Genomic DNA, 23,226 nt, shown 5'->3' with positions numbered 1-23,226 from the left:
GCTCTGGTGTCAGCTTAGCACTCTTTGTTTGAGTTTCATTGCTGCTGAAACTGAGATCTCTTCCTGGACCTCTCATCTCTGACTTCCCCATGGAATTACTCTTTTGGCAAATTCCTGACTTCACTGTAAATTCAGGCCAGTGTTTCATTCTGTGTAAGTCTTGCTTTACCACCTGGATTCTAGGACTGTCCTCTGGTAATAGAACACCATCACCCCCACACTTTTTAACTAACCCTGGCCCAGCACAGCAGTTAAGAGCAGCCTGCCAGAGGGCTAAATTATGGTCTTGCCATTTACTAGCCAAAATACTTTTAGAAGTTACTTTTCCCTCTCATGCTTCCATATCTCCTGCGGTAAAATGGGGATAATGATAGCACCTGCCGCATAGGTTGCTGAAAAGATTAAAATGAACATAAGTAAGATCAAAACAGTGCCTGACACCAGTAGATACCACATAAGTATTAGCTATTTTCTTTCTTTCCTGGTTCTGCTTTCTTTCTGAAATTTGGCTCAAGCAGCTACTGTCTACTATATACTAACTGGGTCTGGTAGCTATGGCCCCTGTCTCTGTGTGTACCACCCGTTACCTGAGGACTCCAGTGTGGGTCCCCTGTTTCCCTGCACAGCCACTAGCTTCTGAAATAACACATTCCTTTGCATAATTTTTGCCACTATCACCCAGGGCCATCTCCTTGGGCAATCCGCATCCCTCGTGTCTCTTGAAATCCAACTCAGATCAATTCTCTCCGACAACTCCCTGTGACTAATCTCTTCTGATCTTTTCCTAGGCTTATGTCCCTCTGGCCTCAGCACCTAGCTGACCTACAGTAGCGGTTCTCATTTTGTTCCCTGGGGGACATTTGGTAAGGTTGAGAGATGACTTTACTGTCACAATTTTAGTGGTAGAGGGTAGGGGTACAGTTAAATATCCTGAAATACAAACAGAATGGGCCCCAAATGAAGAATTATTTGGCAGCAGTGGGAGGTTGCAAACCCCACATTATAATCATCTGCCCTTGCTGATGTTACTGTTTAAAAAACAAAACAATGACAACAACAACTGCTGGTGGGTTCATGAGGTGGTTTCTCTAGCCTCCTAGCTAGAGATCTTTTGATTCTTCTATGGTTCCCAAGGCGGCACCATGCTTAAAATAAACTGATGAACTGATAGTGATTAATTTTCTGACTAAACAGCAAACCAGAAACATTTTTCATTAAAGTCTGGGATATGCCATTGTAAGATTTTTAAAAATGCTATGCTACATGAATGTTGGAAGTATTCTGTGCTCATTGAGAGAAAAATGCAGAAGTTTTTGGTCATTCCCGGTCAATGTCTGTCCAACTGCAGGACAGAGAGTCATGTTGTAGGAGGGACTGGGAGTAGGGCCATGATTACCTTTGCCACCAGTTTCACTTCTCTGTTTTTTTCTAAGAACTTGACCTTTTAGTTGGCAACCATGGGATCAATATGATATATGAGCAAAACTTGCATCTAAGAGAAAATGTCTTTTTTTTCTAGAAAGGAAAATCTCATGGTATACTACCCAAGTGACCTAAGATTGATATTGAGCTGTTTAAGGCACCAGTGGAAAAGAACAAGAGCTCTGGAGAGTCACCCTGCAACTGTCACATGGTCTGTCAAAGGTCCATAAGAACAGGACAATAACTGAAAGGTCCTTGCTCCAACTGCCACTTCTGCAGGTAGTGTTCCAGTGGCAGGTGTCCTTCTGCACCTGCAGCTTGGTAGGAGCTTTAGACAGAGCTCAAGGTAGGAAGTCTCTAACTGACCATGACTACAGAGGGGCCAGGGCAGCCAAAATCTTCGACACTGGTCTCAAAGCAGAACTGTGAGAAGCTTCTCTTAGACAACTCCACATCAGCCCATTCAGTCCCAGGATATATTGTTCTTAAGTTTCTCAAGGAATTTCCTATTTGTGTCACTACAAGTGTATCATAGAAAATAGACACAGAAAGATGACCTGCCTATTCCCCAGAGGATCCCTTTAAGATATGTGGTTATTCAATTCTCCAGGGATACTTGACTCTGCCTTCATGTTTGCAGATCACATGAAAGGCAAAAGACTTTAAAGGAAAAACCTCTCCAATACAGCGTCTTCAAAGTGGGTCCTCCAGATCAGTAGTATCAGCATTGCTTGGATTACTTGTTAGAAATGCAGACTTGTGGCACCAATCCAGGTTCCTGATTCAGAAGTTTGAGTGGAGGATGGGCTTCTACTTAGGTTTAACTTATGTTTTAAGATCCTCCAGATTATTCTGATGCATGCTCAGATATAGGAGACAATGGTCTGATCAAACAGCATGGAATTTGACCATATTAATGAATGGTAATTATCAACTTAGATATCTCAGATAATTACATTGTTTATAACTTCATAATTATATTGATAGAGATAAAAAGCCAAAAACAATATAATCATTATCATAGTGTCAAGTACGCAATAAGTACTTGACTTTATATGTATTATATGTATATATTATATATTGTATATATATATATATATTGAATGAGTAAATGAAGCTCTCCTTCAGAGATTTTTAAAAAATGAAGTTGAAAGGCATTCTCTACAGCTTTTTCTTTAAACAGTCCAAAGCAAATATACACAACAGCTATACTGGAGAGATTCCGGTAGCGATTTAGGTTCAGTTCTTTGTACTCTAAGTCTGTGTGGCCTAACATGGTCATCACTAACCACATGTCTATTCTATTGGACACTTGGCATGTGAATAATTCAAACAGAAATGCAGTGTAGGTATGAAATATACATCAGATTTTGATGGTTCAGTTAAAAAAGAATGTTACATTAGTACTTTTTTGTTGAGTATTTTGTTGTAATGTTTTGATTCACTGGATCAAATATTTAAATTCATCTTATTTGTTCTTTACTAGAAAATGTATAATTGCCTATGTAGCTTGCATTGTATTTCTAGTGGGTGTTTGGCTTGATAGCATTCTAAGTGTGTCATATTTCAGTTTTGTGAGAGTCACAAAACTGGGAGGAGATTTTAACCTGTTCAGTTCTATTGAGTGTAAAGAGCAACTCACCTATTCACTTACCCTTAGACTTCAAGTTTCCATCCTTAAAGGAGAACAAAGGTTTTTTTTTTTTTAAAGTTCATACTGCAAAGGTCTGGTGTGTAATTTGGCACGCACCTACAAAGACTTCTTGTTTTCTCCAAGAAAGTGTTACTTTACAGTAGCAATGGCCAAACTTTTAGAGCTTTCAATGAGAACAAACAGGGGGCCGTGGCACAAATGCCATAGGTGTACCACCACTGCTCTCTGGTTTCCAAATGAATTGTCTTTACTTCTGTCCAACTAGATAATCAGTGTTTCCTACAGGAGCTTCAGAAGGTAAAGGCAGATCAACGAAAATTATTAGGAAGTTTTTCCTTACCAGACACAATGGCAGAGCCCCTATGTGACAGCCCCTGTCCTACCAGGTCACACCACCTCAATCTCCCTCATGTTCTGTCTCCCAAAGGACGCTCTTGTCTGAGTGTTGGCTCAGTGATTCTCAGGGTGCCCACAGGAAATTTGGGAGCACACAGTAGACACTAACTTACTCATATTCTTAGCTGGTGACTAGACCTCAGAACTTATCTGCCAGAACACAAAAGAGTTAATCTTCAAGTTTTCCAAGGGTAGAAAAGAGATAGAAAGATAGAAAAAGAGATATAGCAATCCTACCCCCCAAGGCAAACAAAACAAATCAAAACAAAAAACTCAAAATTTACAAAGACATAGGAAGACTTATCAGGATGCCCTACATCCTAAGATTCTAAAGGAGGGAGGGGAGTCACATGGAAAGAAAACGGGGAGCTGATGGGACTGCAACTGAATTAAGAGGGTGAGGACTGTGACATTGTTTCAATGGCATTACAGGCCTGCATATGGACCCCACTGATGAAATCTACACTCACAGAATATGTGGGATCTGAATGGCACATGGCCATCTGTGATGGAGAGGAGTCTTTCCTTGTCCAAACCCTAGTCAGTCCCCTCTAAACTATCTTCCCCCTAGGGCCTGACTTTGGAACTTCTGCATTTGTTTCTGCCTTGTGCAGTTTTGGTAAGAATCTTGATAAGGTAGATTAGTCAGAAGCCCCCATCTTTGATAGCTGGTCACTCTTAACATCTGATTTGATTCTTCAGTTTTTGCGACTTGCAGTGACTACCTGATTCCCTTGCCCTGACCTCCTCTAGAATTCTATGTTCCTTTATCTATCCCTGACCTTTTCTTTTAGCTCTTTTCCACCTACTGACCCTCACCCTGCCTGTCAGCTATGCATTCCCACTTCTCCTTGTTATATTTGAAGTTAAGCTCAATGTCCCTTTTCTACTATAAAGCTTCACTGCACTAGTCCCTGTCTCTATGGTTTCCCCAAATAAAGTCTGCCTTTGTGTTTTAACACATTCCAATAAAGAGTTTTCTCCCAGAACCAACACAGATTACAGATAATCAGGAACATGGTGAGAGTTTTGTTTGGCAAGTGGTTCTTAGTTCCATCAGACCCCTGGTCCTGGAGTGTTTTTTATGAAGCAGAGTGGCGATGCTCCCAGTCAGGTAGAACCAAGCTCTCCCTGAGATTCTCGCAGGAAAACCCAGGGTGAGTCCTGGCCTAATGCCAGTTCTCGACTTGATGCTCAGTGTGCCTGGTGCTACTTTCCACAATGTAGCACCTGCTGAGTTTCCCCCAGCCCCTCCCAGTGGGGTGCCTGCCTGCCACACATCCTTGCCCTGGCCCACTTCCTCTGCCCTCCTTGAGGCCTTTGTTTCCTTTCATTCCTGAGCTTCTTTGTATGTTACCTCTGTGCTCATAATAACAAGTCTCCCACTTCCACTGCATAAAAGGCCGCCCACTCTGTATGGCTTCCTTCAAAGTCATTTTACCCTGAAAAGCTAGACTTGTCTCCCCTTCTCCAATGCCCAGCTCTCAACAGAGGCCAGATCACTGCTCCAGCATGCCTTTGCCCAACACACTGCCCCGCTGATTTCTGGATGAAGTGCCTTGTCCTGGCTTCCCTCTAAAACCAACCTTTCTGATTGACTCAGTCTGTCATTCAAAAGACCTATTATTTCATCATCTTGCTTTACCTCACAAAAGTACCAGTTAAAGTCCTAATAATAGTAATATTCAAGTGGGTAATTTAAATGTACTATTTTGCAGTACCTACAGTTCCCTTATTGAATTTAGACTGGTATGCACGTAGATTTGCATTTTAAAATGAACAGAGACATCATCCTCTGTGATTAAGCAGCCAAGCAGCCTAAATAATCTTCTGAAGTATTTTGGTTCCTGGATTTTTATGATTAATCAAAAGAGGAAGAAAAATCCTGAAATGGAGGCACATTCCACTTATCAAAGTAACATAGTAAGTGCAGGACTGGGGATTTAGGCTCAGTCAGTTTATCCACAGATCCTATACACATCACTCTGTACCACTTTACTGATAAGATGAACACTAATGAACTTTAAAATCTCTAAAGAGAGAGTGTTTATTAAGATGGTAATCTTTACTAAGTAATAATGTAGAATAAGAGGTTACTTATCTGCAAGGAGGTTGGTTATTAGACTGAACACTCAAATTTTTAGTTAGTCAAACTCCTGAAAATATGGCAGTCCTGAGAATTTATAAGGGAGGGAAGCAGATGCTGACTGCCAGGAGGCAGTGGGTAGGCCCCAGGGCTCTGCTTTTCAGCTTTTCTGTGACTCAGCTGCCATCTTGCATTTCTTATACACTCCTCGGTGAAGATGATGTTGCTCTTTTCATGGAGTTGCAAAGAGTTAGAGGTTTTGTTTCAGAAGCAAAGCCTGTCACTGATAGCTTTGGGCAGATCTGTCCCTGCCTCTCTCTGAGCCTCAGTTTACTCAGAGGTAATCTAAGGGAGCTGTCCAGGATGATATTCAAGGTAGCTGGAAGGACTTTGAACTAGAATGTCTGACTCAGAGCACTGCATGGAGGAAGGCAGGAGGACACAGGGAGCTACTGTATGGCTAGAGTCGTGGATAGAGTCATGAATCCCCAGATTCTTAGGGCACTGGCTGACGTGGTAGAGTGGGCCTAAGAATTTCAATGACATTCTGTTCCTTTGACCATGGTCTTAAACCATAGGGTCCCAAATGTCTTATCTCTTTCTTGCCATTTGATACTCTTTTTCCTCTTCTGGAAGCCTGTTGCCCCCTGCTCTCTCATGGTTGACTTTCATCTAATTTGATTATTTTTTCATCCTTCCCCTTTCATGACCTATATTGGAGATTATAATCACAGCCCATTTCTGCTTTTTAGCAACGCATGTCAGCATTGCTCTATTCTATCACCATGTGGATTTAACACAAAATTAAGATGGTGACATGATGAGGAGGGAGGGAGGAAGAGAGAGACAGAGACAGAGGGACAGAGACAGAAACAGAAAGAGAGACAGAAGAGAGATTCCTTTATCTGAAATGAAATACTATCATCACTTTTAAGGAGGAATTCATCAATTCTATAGAAAGCATTACATAATCCTGATCTCTATAAAGAGGGACACTTAGGACAGCTGCCCACTGGAATATCTATGTGGATTTAGGGATCAGAACTTCTAGGCCCAATGTAGTATGATCACATCAATTGTCTCATTTTCAGTCAATGTTAGAAGGAGCAAATGCCACCTGCCCACATGAAGATATCCAGAGAAGACAGTCCTGTAAAGGGACCTACCAAATGAGAGGAACTGTAAGATGACTTTCTTTAGCTACCAATAGAAGCTTCTATTCAAGCACTGCATGGTAGTTTCCCAACCTCAACAGTAAGTTAAAACATCTGCATTATAAACTGGGTTCACTTCCAATGCTTGGTGCACTCCCACCATTTGAATTTCTACAGAAAGAAAAAATAATGCAGGCTTCCATGAATGTTCTGGATGGAAACCGTGTATCCTTCCAAATCCTGTGGAAAAACAAAACCTCCACCTCCTTCCTTTCCTCAGTACCAGATCCTTTAAAATCTTGTGGTATTTCCTCAAATACCAGCATTTTGAGTTGTGACATCTGGTTTCCAGCTCTCCCAGGCTGGGGTTTATTTTTTAAAGAGATAATCAAGAGTTTTGACATTCTGAGCCTCCACCCAGTATTTGTGTGGGACTCACTGCCTACCCTTCCCTGGCTCAGTACACACTAGAAGATTCTAGCATTCCCTCCCTGCTCCAAAACAAAGAATCTACTTTTTGTTTCTTTCCTTTTACTCCTAAGGTACCATTTTCTTTAAAATCCTTTATCTCTTCCAGAATGTATCTCAGACATGGTGGGTTCCTCATTTTCTAAGTTCATTCATAAACATCTCAGAATGTCTGACATCAGGGAGGTTTCCTCAGGACAAAAGATCCCTGTATCTTCAGGCAGCTGCAAGAGAGGAGTTGGATTGTGTGGAATTTCCCTGCAGTGCTTCCATCTCTACCCACTTGGGCCCAAACTTCAGAAACAGGCCTTGTAGCTATGGGATGCTGACCTGTCTCTCTGTGTCTCAGTCCATGGATATGATAGAGGGAGTCAGTCTAAAGCACTAGAAAATTGTGGGCTGGGTGACGCTGCCAGCATGCAGGGTGAAAACAAAATCTAGTAGAAAAAGAAGTGCTGCCTGATCCAAGAGCCCAAAAATCTCCTGCCCAGGGTCTGGTTTCCATGGCAATAGGATGGGATAAGGATAGGCAGCAGCTAAGAGCACAGGGTGTGATGTCAGATGCAACTGCATTGGACTTCCAGCTCTGGTCAAATGACCTCGGCAAATCACTTTCCTTTCTGAGCACTGACTTCCTCACAAATAGGAACGATATAGTATCTAAAGACAATGGTGAGACTGCTGTATGAGTTGAGATAATCCACAGAAAGAACATAGCCACGATGCCTACACAATGAAAAGCAGTTGTGAGCATTATCCTGTCCATTCAGCATAGCCCAGGAACTCCATAGGAAAATAGGAAAAAGCAGAGAGAATACTCTAGGTTATGGGCACAGCAAATATTTGAGCTGGGGCATGAAAGAGAAATCCTAAGGCTCATTAGGTGGCATCTCCTAATGTCTCTGGACAGAGTGCAGCAGAGGAGAGAGGATGGCAAAGACAGAAAAGAACCTCAGAGGCAGGTATTACTCACTTGTGAACAGAGCTTGGGGGCTGGTGGAGTGGTTGCAGGATGAGGACGCAGTCACTGTGAATAAAACCTTAAAAAGGACAAACTGTGATTTTGAAAGCAAATAGAGATACAAATAGGAATTGGACAATGGTTAGAAAATATCACCTTTTGAAAATGCGTAAAAAGTGGTAAAAAGAACGACCTGTGACACCTACCATTTTGATCCTACCAACTTGGTGAGGGTAAGTGTATATTTAAAGTATGGGCAACTAGTGTATGGGACATAAAACAATGGCACAGGAAAGGGACAGTTACATCACAGCTCAATCACAGTCAATACACTCCTCATTAGGTAAAAAGAAATGAAACCATCAAAATGATGTGATTTTATAGTGATTACCATCAACAAAAATAATCAACATAAAGTAAAATTAGTAATGGTGAAAAAAATCCAAAACCAAAAAATTTCACATAGTAAAAAAATTTAATCACCAAAAAAAAATTGTTACAGGATGGGGCTGGGGATTTAGCTCAGTGGCATAAGCGCCTGCCTTGCAAGCAGGCAGTCGTGAGTTCGATCCCTGGTACCGATAAAAAAAAAGAAAAAGACAAAAAAAAAAAATACTATGGTGTGTCCTCAACCACCTTGTTCACTGGATCTGGCACTGTGTGACTTCTGGCTCTTCTCCAAAGTCAAAATGACCATGAAAGGTAAATGTTTTTAATGGATTTAGGACATTGAGACAGCCTCAATAGCACAACTAAAGATATTCACAAAAGAGGACTTGCAGAACTGTTTCAGAAAGTGGCAAGATTGGTGGGATAAGTGTGCTCCAAGTGAGGGAGAGTATTTTGAGGGGATTATCTGCAAAGTGTCTTTTACTCTAGCATATCTTTTAAAATATTAAATGTTCACTGAATTTTTTGCTCATGTCGAGTATATACTACGTGAAAACTTGCTGAATGATGACAATTTGACTAGCTATTGGAGAGGAGCAGGCAAGGAGGAGGAAATGGGGAGGAAGAGAGAGAATCAGGAATACACACAATCACTGTCTCTGGGGACAGAGGCATTCTACCCAGGCACTGAAAAGACTAGAGTGTAGGAGATAATTCTTTCAGTTTCTGGCACAACATGAATGTTTGTTTGTTTAAACCCACATTCTTTTTTTTTTTTTTTTTTTTTATTTAAGAGGAAAAAGAGAAAAACACAAAACAAACCAAAGCGGCATAAGGGTACACGCAATACAGAACTACAAAAAACAAAACAAAACAAAACAAAACAAAACAAAACAAAACAAAAAAACATAACAGTAAGAAATCACCTGCTAGTAGATTACACACTATCTTCTTGAAAATAGTTCCTCAAATCACAGTATCAAAGAACACAAGGTGGACATTCAAACAGGGAGACTGCAAACAGCTGTGTTCAATGTTCCAAAAACATTGATAAAGTCAGCTATTTAACACCCCCAAACACACTTGCTGTTATATCCGTTAGAGCTCTTTTTCTTTTTTTTTTTTCCCTCTCTTTTTTACAACAAAATTTACACATTTTGGATTTTATTACTCCTTAGTGCTTATTACTTTCTTTGGGGGGGGGGGAAGAATACAGTCAAATATGGCAAAACAAAGCTGTCAGTCAATACCAAGGATAGACATAGCACATGGTGTAGAACAGAGTACAAGTTTATCAACAATGGTTATCAACGTTGTCCCTTGTTTCCTTAAAAAGAATTGTCTATCTCATTAGATATTATAAAGTTGGACAAAACAGTAGAGAACAAGACCAATAAAACTTAGGCATTGTAAACATTACAGGACTTCCAAAGAAGACAATAGTCAAACCAGAATGGGTATCTTAGTGAATCTTATTGTCTTCAAAGTAGTTGCCTATGTCTTCAAACTTGATACTATCATATAGAATGGAACAGAGTCTAATCAGTCAAAACAAGATCGTGGGAGTACTACAGGACTTCAAAACAAGTTAATAGGAAATCAAAAAGAGTTACTATTTATATATCCTAATTTTTTTGAATTTTTTCTTTAATTAAGACAAACATAAGAAATGACTAAATAATTTTTTTTTTGAAACAATAAGGGGGAGATTGAGATAAAACAGGACATAACAATATAACAATAGAGGTCACAGCATGACTGTTTCAACAACCTAGTACTTCACCACCTTATAACCTGACTTAATAGTAGTTACCATAGTGTCTTTTTCCTTGAAATATTTGGATAAAACTTTATATACTCTAGCTTCAAATATTTTCATATCAAGAAGCCCAGAGTAAAGCCTTTCTAATTAATGAGTGAAAACTTTATAAGGCTTCAAGGCCACCTAATGGGGAATCATGATTACCACATATTTTTATATATTTGAATCATTATTTACATTAGGGAAACTATTCGGTATTCACACATGCGAGATTGATTTATTTCACTTATGAGTATGGTCTCAAGCTGCGCCCATTTATTGATAAATATCTCAATGTGATCCTTCTTTATAGCTGAATAATACTCCATTGTATAGAAATACCACAACTTTTTTATCCATTCCTCAGTTGATGGGCACTTGGGTTGTTTCCAAGATCTGGCAATTACAAATTGTGCTGCTATAAACATAGGTGCACATATATCACTGTGGTATGATGCTTTCAGTTCTTCTGGGAATATGCCTAGAAGTGGAATAGCTGGAATAAATGGGATTTCCAGTCCCAACTTTTTGAGAAATCTCCAGACAGATCTCCACAAAGGCTGTACCAGTCTACACTCCCACCAGCAGTGCAGGAGAGTTCCTTTTTCCCCACAGCCTCTCCAGCATTTGTTGTCGGTTTTCTTGATCCTGGCCATTCTTTCAGGAGTGAGATGGTATCTCAGTGTGGTTTTAATTTGCATTTCTCTAATGACCAATGATGATGAGCATTTTTTCATGTATTTATTTGCCATTTGCATTTCTTCATCTGAGAATTGCATATTCATCTCAGATGCCCATTTTTGGATTGGATCTTTGAATTTCGGAGGTCTGAGTTTCTTTAATTCTTTATATGTTTTAGACAAGAGGCCCTTGTCTGAGAGAGAGTTCACTAAAATCTTTTCCCAGTTTGTGGGTTTTCTTTTCACTATGCTGGAGATTTCTTTTGACATGCAGAAACTTTTTAATAAGAAGTGGTCCCAGTTATTGATTCTGGGAAGTATTTCCCGTGCGGTTTGAGTCCTGTTCATGAATTCTTTACCTACTCCTATGTCTCCAAGGTTTCTACCTATTTTGTCTTCCAATAGATTTAGTGTTTCTGTTTTAATATTCAGATCTTTGACCCATTTAGATTTTAATTTAGTACATGGTGATAGACATGGGTCTAGCTTTAGTTTTCGGCAAATGGAGAGCCAGTTTTTCCAGCACCATTTATTAAAGAGACTGTCGTTCTTCCAGTGAACCTGCTTGGCTCCTTTATCAAAAATAAGGTGGTTGAGTGTGTTCGTAGTTGTGGTTGTATCTTCTAATCTATTCCACTGATCTTCAGCTCTGTTTTGATTCCAATACTATGTTGATTTTACTACTGTTGCTTTGTAGTATAACTTCAAGTCAGGGATTGTGATGCCTCCTGCTTTGTCTTTGCTGCTTAGAATTGCCTTTGCGATTCTAGGTCTCTTCTGGTTCCAGATGAAATTTAGGAGTGATTTCTCTAGATCTATAAGGTATGTTGATGGTATTTCTATTGGGATTGCATTGAATCTGTATAACAGTTTTGGGAGAATGGCCATCTTCACAATGTTTGTTCTTCCTATCCATGAGCAAGGGATGTCTTTCCATTTTCTGAGATCATCTTCAATTTCCTTTTTCAGTGTATTATAATTTTCACTGTATAAGTCTTTCACTTCTTTCGTAAGAGTAATTCCTAAATATTTCATTTTTTTGCTTGCTAATGTGAATAGTCCAGTTTCTCTTATTTCCCTCTCTGTAATTTTGTTGTTCGTGTATAGGAATGCTATTGATTTCTGAGTATTGATTTTGTATCCAGCCACATTACTGAATTTATTTATTGTATCTAAGAGTATTTCAATGGAGTTTAGGGGGTCTTCTATGTAGAGTATCATGTCATCTGCAAACAATGATAATTTAACTTCTTCTTTTCCTATCTTTACCCCTTTTATTTCTCTTTCTTGCCTAATTGCTCTGGCTAGTACTTCCAGTACTATATTAAATAGGAGTGGTGATAAAGGACATCCTTGTCTTGTACCCGATTTTAAAGTAAAGGCTTTCAATTTTTGGCCATTTAGTATGATGCTGGCTGTTGGTTTGTCATAAATGGCCTTTATTATATTGAGGTAAAGACCATTTATTCCAATTTTCTGTAAAGTTCTTATCATGAATAAGTGTTGGATCTTATCGAAGGCTTTTTCTGCATCTATAGAAATGATCATGTGATTCTTATTTTTGGCTTTATTGATATGGTGGATTACATTTATTGATTTGCGTATGTTGAACCATCCTTGCATTCCTGGGATGAATCCCACTTGGTCATGGTGTATAATCTTCTTGATGATTTGCTGGATCCTATTTGCCAATATTTTATTGAGGATTTTTGCATCTGTGTTCATTAGGGAGATCGGTCTATAGTTCTCTTTTATAGTTGGGTCTTTCTCAGGTTTTGGTACTAGAGTAATATTTGCTTCCAGGAATGACTTAGGAAGGATTGCTTCCCTCTCAATTTCATTGAATAGTTTGAGGAGTGTCGGCATTAGGTCTTCTTTATATTTCTTGTAGAATTCTGCAGTGAATCCATCTGGGCCTGGGCTCTTCTTGGTGGGCAAGGACCCAATTACATTCTCAATTTCATTAGCAGAGATTGGGTTATTCAACAGTTTTATATCCTCTTGATCTAGCTTTGGTACTTCATATGCTTCTAAGAATCTGTCTATTTCTTCTGTGTTATCAAACTTTTGGGAGTAGAGGTTTTCGAAATAGGTGTTGATGATCCTCTGTATTTCTATTGGGTCTGTAGTGATTTCTCCTTTTTCATTTCTTATTGCATGAATTTGAGCTTTTTCTTTCCTTTTTTTAATAAGGTTGGCTAGGGGCTTATCGATTTTATTTATTCTTTCAAAGAACCAACTCTTTGATTCGTTGATTCTTTGGATTGTTTTCTTAGTCTCTATTGCATTGATTTCTGCTCTGATTTTTATAATTTCCTCTCTTCTTTTGGCTTTGGGCTTGACTTGCTCTTCTTTTTCTAGCTGTTTGAGATATAGCATCAAGTTATTTATTTGTATTCGTTTTGTTTTCCTGATGTGGGAACTCAGTGCAATAAATTTTCCTCTCAGAACGGCTTTCATTGCATCCCACAGATTCCGGTAAGTTGTATCTGCATTTTCATTTTCTTTTAGGTATTGTTTAATTTCTTCTTTAATTTCTTCTGTGACCCACTGATTACTCAAGAGTGTGTTATTTAGTTTCCATGTGTTTGCGGAATTTTTGCAGTATCCTTTGTCATTAATTTCTAATTTCAGAGCGCTATGATCCGATAAAATGCAGGGATGATTTCAACTCTTTTGCATTTGCTTAAATATGTTCTGTGAGCTAATATATGGTCTATTTTAGAAAATGATCCATGTACTGCAGAGAAGAATGTGTATTCTGATGTTGTTGGGTGGAACATTCTGTATATGTCTATCAAACCCATTTGTTCACAGGTGTGATTCAGTTCTGTTATTTCTTTGCTCATTTTCTGTCTGGTTGATCTGTCCCTTGGTGTCAGTGGTGTATTAAGGTCTCCTGTTACAATTGTGTTACTGATAATTTGAGTTTTCATTTCTGTTAATAATTGTTTTATATAACTGGGTGCTCTGGAGTTTGGTGCGTATATATTTAAGATAGTTATCTCTTCCTCTTGGAGTTTTCCCCTTACGAGTATGTAGTGACCTTCTTTGTCCTTTATGGTCATTGTTGGTTTAAAGTTCACGTTGTCTGCAAACAGAATGGCTACTCCTGCCTTTTTTTGGATTCCTGCTGCATGAAGAATTGTTTTCCATCCTTTGACTTTCAGTCTGTGAGTATCTTTCTGGGTTAGATGGGTTTCCTGTAAACAGCATATGGTTGGATTTTGTTTCTTGATCCATTCTGCTAGTCTGTTTCTTTTGATTGGTGCATTGAGACCATTTACATTAATGGTTATTACTGTTAAATGCTGGTTAATTGTAGGAATGTTATCTCTCTGCTGTTGCATCTTTATCTTTCGGTTCTGTTTAATTATTTGCTTTGCTTAGTGCTTTTTTCCTTTGTGTATCTAAACTGTCTTTCAATATTTTTTGCAGGGTTGGTTTGGTGTTCATGAAGTTCTTCAGCTGTTCTTTGTCATGGAAGTATCGTATTGCACCATCTATTTTGAACGATAGTTTTGCAGGATATATCAGTCTTGGTTGGAAATCATTTTGCTTTAGGATCTGGAATACTTCACTCCATGCTCTTCTTGACTTTATCGTTTGTGCTGAGAAGTCTGCTGTGATTCTGATAGGTTTTCCTTTATAAGTGATTTGTCTTTTCTCTCTGACAGCTTTTAATAATCTATTCTTGTGTTGGATTTCTGGGATGGTGATTATTATATGTCTGGGTGTAGTTTTATTTTGGTTATGACTGTTTGGAGTTCTATATGCTTCACTGATCCTGATGTCAGTTTCTGATCTCATGCTTGGGAAATTTTCAGCTATTACTTCTCTAAATATCCTCTTGACATCCTTCATGTTGTCTCCCTCTCTTTCATTAATCCCTATCATTCTTATGTTATTCTTCTTTGCATCGTCTTGCAGTTGTTGAATTGTTGTTTCCTGGTTCCTTGTTATTTTCAAAAGATCTTTCCTTTCCTGTTCACTAGCTGCAATCCTGTCTTCAAGGTCTGAAATTCTATCTTCACTTTCATTAGGGCGGGTTTTACAACTTTCAGTGGAGTTTTTTATTTCCTGTATATCTCTGTGCATCTGCATTATGTATTCTGTTTGTTTCTTATATTGCTCGTCTAGGGATTCTATCTTTTTGTTTAGTTCCTCCAATTTTTTATCTGTGTTTTCTTTAGATATATTTAGAATCTCTTTCATTTCTTTTATCATTTCTTCTTTTATCTGGGAGATTATTTCGAGTTTGAATTTCTTTAAAGCTTCCTGGAGTTGCTTGTCAATTTCAGTGGCTATTGTGTCCGATATATGAGGTGGATGGGATATATTTTCTTCTATATACATCGCTCCTAGGGTTTCTTGAGATGGGATGGAGGTTTGAGGTTGTAATTTGGTCTTTCGTTTTGTCATTTTCCTATATTTCTGTGTTTCAAGTGTTATTTGAAAGCTTCCTCAGGATCTGTTGAAAATCCCCTTCTATGTTTGGAGCTACTGAGACTCTGGCGCCGCGCTACCCCAAGCCATTAGGCCTACAGAACCAGTGGCCCTCCTCTGCCTGCTCAGAACTCCGCAGTTCCAGACAAGCTGGGCCTCAGGGACACTGTGCGCCCACCTGCCCCTTGGAAGCTCCACAGTTCTTCAATCGCAGCCGGGTTAGGGTACTCACCACAGGCCACAGTGCTTCAGGAACCTGTGGACCCTCCCTGGTTGCAGAGATATCCACAGTCCTCCAGACACATGGAGAGGCCGATGCAGGCACCCCAAATCTGCCCAGCTCCTTCTCTGCAGACCAATGGCCAGGGGCGGCAGCTAAACAGGCTGGGCTAGGCTGGTAGTGTGGGCCAGCCCACCTATCGGGAGCTCAGCAGGTCTCCAAGTGAAGCCGGGAATGGGGAGGCTGATGTGGAAGCCTCAAACCCACCTCTCCCCTTCACTGCACCTGGAAGCCTGAGGGAACTCCAGCAGTCTGGGTGCAGATATCCAGAGTCCTCCAGACATGCAGAGAGGCCAGTGAGGGCACCCCAGATCTGCCCAGCTCCTCCTCTGCAGGCCTATGGCCAGGCGCCGCAGCTAAACAGGCTGGGCTAGGCTGGTAGTGTGGGCCAGCCCACGTATGGGGAGCTCAGCAGGTCTCCAAATGAAGCCGGGAATGGGGAGGCTGATGTGGAAGCCTCAAACCCACCTCTCTCCTTCACTGCACCTGGAAGCCTGAGGGAACTCCAGCAGTCTGGGCGCAGATATCCAGAGTCCTCCAGACACGCAGAGAGGCCAGTGAGGGCACCCCAGATCTGCCCAGCTCCTCCTCTGCAGACCTATGGCCAGGCGCGGCAGCTAAACAGGCTGGGCTAGGCTGGTAGTGTGGGCCAGCCCACCTATCGGGAGCTCAGCAGGTCTCCAAATGAAGCCGGGAATGGGGAGGCTGATGTGGAAGCCTCAAACCCACCTCTCTCCTTCACTGCACCTGGAAGCCTGAGGGAACTCCAGCAGTCTGGGCGCAGATATCCAGAGTCCTCCAGACACGCAGAGAGGCCAGTGAGGGCACCCCAGATCTGCCCAGCTCCTCCTCTGCAGACCTATGGCCAGGCGCGGCAGCTAAACAGGCTGGGCTAGGCTGGTAGTCCACATGCTTCTTTAGATATGATTCTACCTTCACTTAGGATAGTTGGATTCCTTGGTTAGTGTCTGGATTACTGTGATTTGGGAGTTTTCTAAGCCACAAAGCTTGCTTCGGAAGCTCAGTGGGCTATCTACCCATTGCAGCTGTCACCTGCTGTCGATACAACAAATTCCTGGTCCTGGCATCTTCAAGATCAGAGAGGGTGGGAGATAACATCAGCTTGCTGCATTCCTTTATTTCAGACACTAAGAATTCTATTTCTACTTGAGATTAAGTCCTTTGCTCCTGAGATTTCTAGTACAGCATCTCATCGCTGTTTTTCTAAACACAGACCGTTTGCTTAGTATTTGATCATCCTTGGGGGAATTTCTGACACTGTAAAGTTTCTGAAGAAACCATCAGTGACATCCAGAAGAGCTTTCTCTAGAAGGGCTTTCTCTGGGCCCCAGAGAGATATTGTTTTCACTGTAACCTAATTACTGGGAACATTCTTTCAGAAGAAAGGAGTGTTAGGCATTTCAAGAACTTTGGAACAGCTCCTGAAGCCTAGCTCCTCTTCATTGTCCACTGTAGAAGATCATTTGGATGGCTCTCCTTGAATGCAGAACAATTACCTCTGCATTAGTTAAACCAGGTCCTATCTCCATGTACTGAGATGTACAGAGCTTGCTAAGCTATTTTTTTCCTCTTTAACTGGCTCTCAGCAATATAAATAGTGCTAGCTGAGGTACTGATGTGTAATCTTTGAAGCCAGCCAACAGTTTTTTTGTTTCTCACCTCATGCCTCCTTTTAAACAATTGAGCACAGCAGGATGGCAGAGCCACATAGCTCCAAGAATGTTAACTGGGTTTGAGCCTCAAGATGAGAGGTTATGACTTCCCAGGGCACAAAACTACATATCAAAAACTAAATCAACAACCTTCTGGACATTCAAACGCTACCCTAATTGAGTTATATAGGTTGGTCTTTTTTGCATACCTTTCTCTGTGCATATTGCAGAGGTGCTTATTGGCCACATGGCTAGCTTAGCTCACATCATGATGTAATTTCTGCCATTCTTATCATCACTCATCCTTGAGACCCTCTCTTCTTCACAAATTAATAAATTTTGGGTGAGGCAACGGATGAGGCCTTTATTCCATGAATCCTCATCTGGATCAGACTCAGACCCCCTTGGCTGCCCATAACTATAAATATGTCTTAGTGTCTTTATTTTCACTGTGGATTGCACTAGAGATGGTAGAGTAAAATTAACTCACCAGAATTCCAATAATATTTTAATGTGATTACAAATATAAACTTTCCAGACTGTGAAGTGGACAAAAAAGAGATTACAATATTTGGATTACAATGGCCTACTCCTCTGCAGAAGGCTGAAAATTTAAACCCTATGGAAAATCTTCAATAAACTACTCGGAAAAAGAAAAAGAAAAGGAAAGAGAAGAAGACAAAGAAAAGGAAAAAAAAAAAGAACTCCCCCCCCCAAACCAAACTAGTCAGTTGACTGATTCCGATATACAACCAATAATTAGAATCTGTAGCCCTAATAATGAAAAGTTTCCAAGCCCTTTTCATTTTCCTTCTTTAGCCAGATAGCACAAACTGAATGTGGTATGATTTCACTGCAACATAATCTTATTTTCCAAAGCCAAACAGTGTATGGAAGGATTCTTCATGAAGAATTGAGCAGCTAAGGGGATGAACACAGGCCTGCGCCTCCCTCTTTCACTCCAGAGAGGTATGTTGGACAGGCAGGAAGTGTCCCAAAGACATTGCTGCAGCTCTGCCATTTAGTCCTGTCACTCCTCAGGTAGCTCTTTATGAGAACCCACATCTGCAGAAAGTGGAAAAAGAACTAGGAGGAAAAACAGACTTTAAAGAACTTTAAAGAACAAAAGCCTCTGTTTACTCACCACCGGCAACAAACAGGCACTTTCCATGTAATCTCTCATCCTGATCTGAATCTCGTAAGATCCGAAGTTCTCGTAAGATATGAAGTTCAGGCTGACAGTGAACTCATTATGTACCTACGGCTGACCTTGAACTCACAGTGATCCTCTTCCTCAGCCACCCAAATGCAGGGATTACAGGTGTGCACCACCATACTCAGTTTGATCTACCTTTGGACCATTTCCCTCATCCTGGGCTCCATCATGTGAGGGGAAGTCAACCAGGCAATCACTACTGTTTTCTGGCTCTGGAGATCTGTACCTTGGGGGCTATTTTTAAAAATAGAATCCCATAATTTATAGTCTTTGTTACCTGTGTTCTTGGATTCAGCATGATGTTGTTAAGGTTCATCTTATTGGAGTATGTAACAATAAAAGTATGTTCCTTTTATTGCTTAGTAGTATTCTATTGAGTGGGTATATCATATATTGATCTTTTAATTCATGCTTGGATGGTATGTGGGTTGTGTTCAGTTTTGAACTACCAGGATTAACACAGGAATATTCATGTACAAGTCTTTGTGAAAACATAAATTTTTATTTTTCTTGGCTATACATCTAAAAGTGAAATTGCTGGGTCACGTGGTAACTACATTAACCTTTTTGAAGAATTTTGAGGTACTGCTTTTCAAGGTAGATACACCAGTTTATATCCTTACTGGTAATGTGCAAGGGTTCCAGTTTCTCTGCACCCTTGCCAACATTTGTCATTGCCAGTCTTTTTGATGGAAGTCATTCTAGAAGATATAATGCAGTATCTCACAGTGGTTTTAATTGTACTTTCCAAGTGACTAAAGATATAGAACTTTTTTTTTTCACGTGCTTATTGGCCATTCACACATCTGTTTTGGAAAAACTGTCTATTCCTGAAATTTTGGAAGGGTACTGGGAATCGAACCCACAATCTTTCACTTTGTCAGTCAGGTTCTTGTGCCAGAGTTACATCCCCAGTCCTTTTTTCTGATTTTTATAATTTCTCTCTGTACCACTTCTGTGTCTCTCCAAGCATAGTCAAAAGTTTGTCAATTCTGTTGGTCTTTACTAAAAACTAATTTTTGGTCTTACTTTTTTCCATTTTTTTGGCATTATATTTAATTGACCTCCTGTCTAAATTTTGTTTCCTTACTACAACTTGCTTTAAGTTTAGTTTGCTCTACTTTTTATAGTTTCTTTTTTCCTTCCTTCCTTCCTCCCTTCCTTCTCTCTCTCTCTTTCTTTTTTTTCAGGCTGACCTCAAACTCAGGGTAATCCTTTTGCCTTAGCTTTCCAAGTGCTGGAATTACATGCCTCGCATTTTTAGTTTCTTGAGATGGGGGTTTAGTTATTGATTCTTCTCTATGTTCCATTTCAAATCTAAACAGCCCTCTCAGAAAGAGAAATAGTGTTCATGGCTTGAAGCATTCACTCGCCTTCAGAATTTAGGCTAGAGTTGGAAGCTGCCCAAGGAAGAATGCCAACAAGCTACCACTAGCGCTGCCCAAGGCTCAGCAGTTGTTCATGAGTAACAACAGTTCCTCAAATCTGCTGAATCTCATAAACATTACAGGCTTGGTCTGTGGCTCCGCCCCCACGCCTCATGCAATCATAGACGTGGGCCAAATTGAACGTTTGTGATCGGTTTGTTGTCTAGCGCTCAGATTGGTGGTGTGATTGTTTCACTCGCCCGGGGGTGGAGCCAGGATACATATAACAGCAGGAAGAAGGTGTGTCTCTCTCTCTTGCAGGTTTGCGCCTTGCTGTTTGCAGCTGGCCATGAATGGCTCCACCACGCCACCCTGCCGCTTGGAGCCAGCTAAGTATGGACAGAAAGTAAGGAAATAAACCTTTCCTTCCTTCATTATGAGTGTGGGGTGTTTTGTTCCAGCAGTGAGAGAAAAGTAACCACTAGATAGGTTGTCTCTGCAACAGTTTGCAGAGAACTTGTCATGCTACTCATTTCTGCCATGCCAGCATCCTGTCTTTCAAGCCCTTCTTTCCTTCACAGAAAACCACATTTCATTTCATTTCATTCATTCCCCAGTTTCATTCTCTCACAGAATCAATGACATTTAAGGCCATGAGAACAATTGGTTTAAAAAAATAAATTGAAAAATATTGCTCTAAGATTATCAACATTATTTCCCCCATTCCCATCCCCTCTTTTCAAACCTCCTTCTCCTTACTTCTCCTCCCTTGTTCACAAAGTTCAGGTTTCATTTTATACTTCTTTACTCGTTTTTTCTTTCCCTTCCTTCTTTTCTCCTCTCCCTATTTGTCTTTTCCTTTTAACAGTTTTTTCCTATTTCACAATATCTGCTGTACATTTATGTTCTTATTTTCATTTTCAGTTTCTCACACTAGAGAGATAATACTATATTTACACATGTGTGTCTGATTTATTTCACTATGATTATAGTCTCAAGGTCCATTCAATATAAATGTCTCAACTTTATGGCTGAGTAATACTCCATTATATTAATAAAAATACATCTTTTTATCTTAGATTTTTTTGTTTATGTGTTTTGGCACTAGGAATTGAACTCACGACCCTGTACCTAACAGACAAGTGCTTGAGCCACTGAGCTAAACCCTGGCCTTAGAAAAAACGCACATCTTTTTATACACTCATTGGTTGATGCACATTTGGATCATTTCTAAAATTTAACTGTTACAAACTATGTGACTATAAACATGGGCACACATGTATCACTGTGTTATGATTCTTTTAATTCTTCTGGAAAATACCCAGAAAGGGAATAGTTGAATCAAATGGGACTGCTAATCCTAGTTTGGTGAGGAATTTCCACACTGATTTCCACAGTGGTTGCACCAGTCCACACCTACACCAACAGTGGAGAGGGGTTCCTTTCTCCCTTCAGCCCTTCCCTGTTCCTTTTATTTCTTAGTAGTATTCCATTGTGTGGATATATTGATCTTTTAGTTCATCCTTTGATGGTATTTGGGTTGTGTCCAGTTTTGGACTTACTAGGATTAATGCAGCTATGAATATTCATGTACAAGTCTTTATGAGAACATATATTTTTATTTTTTTTGGCTATATATCTAGAAGTGAAATTGCTGGGTCATGTGGTAACTATATTTATCTTTTTGAAGAATTTTGAGGATGAATAATACTCCATTATATAAAAAAACTGCATCTTTTTATCCATTCATTGGTTGATGGGCATTTGGGTTGTTTCCAAGATTTAGCTATTACAAACTGTGCCACATTTGTTATTGTTTTCTTGATAATAGCCATTCTTTCAGTGGATCAAATCGATCTCAGTGTTGTTTTAATTTGCATCTCTTGAATGACCAGTGATGTTGAACAGTTTCATATATTTATTTGCTGTTTATACTTCTTCTGAGAGATATCTATTCATCTCAGAGACCCATTTTTGGGTTGGGTCTGATTTTTGTGTGGTCTGATTTTTTTCAGTTCTTAGCATACTTCACAAAACTAGATTATCAACTTTAACAACAGCATCAGACAGGCAAGAAGCAAATTCCCTCTCCACTTTCTCAGTGTCAATCAAGACAAAAGGAAACTGTGCCTCTGCATCTATAATAGGGACTCCCAAGAGCAATTTTTATCACATGTTTTGTACGGAAGGCAGAAAACCTGCCCTTGATCTCACTGATGTGGCAGATGCCTCTTGTACTAACCAGGAGGGGGATAATAGCAGGAAGTTGCCTCACTTGAAGTTTGGTGGTGGGGCTCCAGGACTAAGCAGATTTTCAAGCCATCAGCTGATGTAATTTGACATAGACTATACATCCCATTCTGTTTCTTAGAGAAAACTGACCTGATTGCTTCCTTTTCTCTCCAGTGATGTGAGAGAAATTTAGCTAGAAAGAACGAGGTCAGAGACTTGGAGATATGGGTCCTAGGCTACAATCCTGCCACCTCCTCCCATTTAAGTCCATTTAGGGCTTAGTTTCTTCATTTGAGAAATGGGTATAACCATACAGTATCACTGGTCCAATTGCTGATTCCTTTATAGCTGCCCTCCCAGGTAATAAGGATGAAGGATGAAGGCAGATGCTGAGAAGACACCCTGTACTTTGGCATGTGGGAAATGACCAGAATGGACATTTTCTAGCAAGAGCTACACTTCCCCTGCTTATTCTGTGAGTAAAGGGGACCTCTTCAGCTTCAGCTTTAGTGGAGACCGCAAAGGGAAGTCTGGGTGCAGAGCAAGACTGAGGCAGAAACATCTTTTCAAGTGACTTTTCAAGCCTAAATCTGATGTTCATACATGAGTCTGCCTGCCCCTCTGGCATCCTTGTCAGACTGACCAGTACACCACAGCAAAGCTGCAGAGTCACACGTGCAAAATTTAAGAGCATTTAAAAGCAAGGAAATGTGGCCATTTTAATTAAAAAGCAAACAAGCAAAAAAAAAAAAAAAAAAAAAAAGCCCGTAACTTTTGTTATATGAGGGATTCGGATCCAGTTTAATATCTTCAAAATAGATTAGCCTAGGGCTTGTATTTCTAAAAAGGTAAAATAAAGCTATTCAACTCAATTTACATCACAAGTATATATTGTTACTATAAAGTGAATTCTAGACTGTAGAAACAAGACTGTAGTCTAAGATGTAACCTTACCTAGTTTTATTTTTAACAATAAGAATGAATCTAGCTACAGTTACTG

The 23,226-nt window shown here is 40.0% G+C and overlaps 1 protein-coding gene across 4 annotated transcripts in view; it reads right to left on the bottom strand.

The window, feature by feature from the left end:
• The window catches only part of Zdhhc14 (zinc finger DHHC-type palmitoyltransferase 14), a 299,691-nt gene that overhangs the window by 110,410 nt on the left and 166,055 nt on the right, over positions 1 to 23,226 (bottom strand). The gene's annotated exons all lie outside the window — the stretch shown is intronic.

This window comes from Cavia porcellus, unplaced genomic scaffold, assembly GCF_034190915.1.
Source record: "Cavia porcellus strain 051 isolate PalLab524CR breed Dunkin Hartley unplaced genomic scaffold, mCavPor4.1 scaffold_22, whole genome shotgun sequence".
NCBI lineage: Eukaryota > Metazoa > Chordata > Mammalia > Rodentia > Caviidae > Cavia > Cavia porcellus.
The sequence above is the reverse complement of the archived record's forward strand: the minus strand, read 5'-3'. Positions and strand labels throughout refer to the sequence as shown.